Source organism: Primulina tabacum, chromosome 1 (assembly GCF_025594145.1).
Source record: "Primulina tabacum isolate GXHZ01 chromosome 1, ASM2559414v2, whole genome shotgun sequence".
Classification (NCBI taxonomy): domain Eukaryota; kingdom Viridiplantae; phylum Streptophyta; class Magnoliopsida; order Lamiales; family Gesneriaceae; genus Primulina; species Primulina tabacum.
This window is the reverse complement of record NC_134550.1, coordinates 39,866,592-39,869,614: the sequence shown is the minus strand read 5'-3', so window position 1 is coordinate 39,869,614 and position 3,023 is coordinate 39,866,592.

Sequence of the window (3,023 nt, the reverse complement as noted above, 5' to 3'; positions counted from 1 at the left end):
TTTATTCCTTCATTTCTTTAGATCATTTTGTTTATTTCTGTTTCTGTTGCATGTGTAGGTCATATTGCATTTATTTTGTTACACACTATATGCCTCTTTTTCTCTCGTCTGTTGCATTGGGGACACTGCTCGACTTTAGTATTGGGGGGTGGATAGGTGTTGTTTTATGTGTTTGTTTTTTTGTGGGCATTTAGTTGTAGTCGTTTTTTGCATTGGTGTGTTTCAGCCGACAGTGTTAGAAGTAGCACTTGTTAGCCAAGGATGATTAAGAGGCGATGAGACATGCCCTGTCTGTCGTATAATCGCACTCCTTTAGCACATAGAGTGGTAAAGACATTAAGTTTTATTTAAAATGCTGAATCCTCTTTGCACGAATGTTAGAACTAGAAGCATGCATGATAAGATGGTGAAATTTAAAACTAAAGTGGGAAACAAAGATGTTTGAAAGTGTAAATTGAACTTGACCATATTCTCTTGAATCGAAGTATCTATCAGCAGCGTTAAAAAAAAGAAAGTTGGAGATGTAAGGTGTGGGGGAGCCAAATAAAGGAATGAAATCCTATTCCTGGCTAAAGTTGGAGATGTCAGGTGTTGAAGAGCCGACTAAAGGAATAAAATCCTATTCCTGGCTAAAATTGTAAACACATGGATTTCAATCTGAGATGAAAGGGGTCTAATATAGTCTTTTTATTACTGTATTCCAATTCAGTTAAAAAAAATGATAGAAAAATGGGCGCTGCTGGTGATTACTGAGTGCAGACGAATAAAGGAGAGTTAAATTTACACTAACAGACTGATTTAAATATCTGACAATGGTTGAGAATGGATCCCTCTGTCATTTATGATGCTAGGACTAACGACGCAAACATACACGTTCAGGTTTTATTTGAAACAATGTCTAGACCAAGGCAAGTGCGAAGAGGTCGTGCTTTTACATTGATCGACAAGGGAATATGTTGAGTTTCGCTGAGGCTAGTTGATGACTATGACATTCACTGTCGAGCTACTTCGTGTCATGTTTCATTTGTCTTGTCACTTGTTTTGCTCGAGGGCGAGCAAAAGATTCGTATTGGGGGGTTGATATATGGGGATTGTACTTGTTTTTCATATCATGTTATGTCCGCATTTTGTTGCATTAATCATTAGATTGTATGCATTTTGTATTATTTTAGCATAGTTATGTTTATTGTGCTCATGCGGTTTAGTTGGTGAAATGCAGGTGAGTCGTGCATAACTGGAAATTAAGAAAAAAAAGTTAACAGACATCCGCCCTGGCGCATATTCACATCCGCGCCCGGGCGCCTCCAAGGCATGAGAGAAGGATTTTTTTAGAAAGTCATCCGCCCAAGCGGAAACTTAGGTCCACCCGGGCACGTCAAAGAAAAATGAAATACAAGAGTTTGCTAAGGTCCTCGCACCGGGCGAAAACTTATGTCCGCCCAGGGCGCGCTTGTATTTTTGGAAAGATTTTGGATGATTGCTTCCCTTAAATGGGGAGGATCTGGAAGGGAGATTGCACGAAAAAGGATCATTATTCAGCAGCCACCACAAGCTTTGGAGAGGAATTCGCGCTTGGATTGCAGATTCGACAATTGTCCGGGCATCGTCTTTGCGTTTTTCATCAAATCTAGTATTTCTAACTTAGTTTTTATCTTTGAAACATTATTGCGTTTATTTTTACTATGAATTCTAGTAGCTAACCTAAAATATTTGTTGGGATTTAAGGGGATCCTACCCCGAACTCTGATTTACTTAATTCATATTCAGTTGTTGGTTTATTCTTGATTGTGTTACTGTTTTTTCATTGTATTATTAGAGTGTAGCTAACTTTAACAACGTTTTATATTGCGAGTGAGTTCGAGAGAATAGCTTATGATAGGAACGAGTAATATAATCCGTGGATCTACAATTTACATAGACATATGAAATTGGATACGCGCCGATAGTTATAGTCCTAAGGGTCGAAAACTAGGGGATTTCACATATCGATTTGCGATTCACTCTTGATAAATAATTAAAGATATTTAATTACTTCATTGAGTAGAATTAGTTTGGCATAGCTCGAGAGAGTGTGTTCAATTGAATAGAAAATCCTGTCGGAAGCATACAATCACTATCGAACGAATTAATTAATTAACGAGGGGTAGGTGAACCGAAATTCCCAACAAATTCATTTCTCTTTGAATTTTAATCAACCATTTTAGATATTATATTTCATTATATAATTATTGAATCTTTTTATTTGCATGTTTATTCGAGCATAGTAGTAATAAACCAATCAATCAAATTTCGTTGCTAAAGATTTAATAACTGAAAATAATAATTGTCAAATACAGTATTCAGTGGAACGATACTCGTACTCACGTACATTATACTATTGCTTGACATCGTGCACTTGCGATTAATTATTGAGCATATAAAACCATAATTTTATTAAGGATTCCACAGTGCAATTTTTGCTCGATCACCGAGCCAACCCACATAGGCACCCTACTGACCAGCCCTGACCCTGGGCCTAGCCCTTAACTCTCTCAAACCCTGCTGAAACTTGACCCAATATTCTGCATGTGTGCGTGAGTGTCTCCTAGCATATCTCAGGACTCCTAGCTAGCCAAGGGCTCTTCCATCAGGGCCACCACCAACCACCCTCCCTAACCTTCCCTAGACCACGCCCAGACCCCCAAGCCCTGGACCAGCGCACAAGCCACCTGAATAAAGGACAGCAACTTGCGCGATCACCATGGTTGCCTCATGTTTTCTGTATTTGTCTCAAGCCACGTCAAGCCACCCTGCACCACCTATGCCCCCCCTAGGAACCCTCCTGGACCCTTAGAACCATAGGACCTGGCCCTAAACTTAAAACACAAGCGACACTTTCAGAACAATCCATGGCCGAGAACTTCACTCATTCTAGGACTCTTGTTCTGTTGCTAGGACCCAAACACCCAACCAGGCCCTAAACCATCTCTTCTAGCACCCTAAAGACATAACTATCCCTTCCCAAGCCCTCTGGCAGAGCCTTT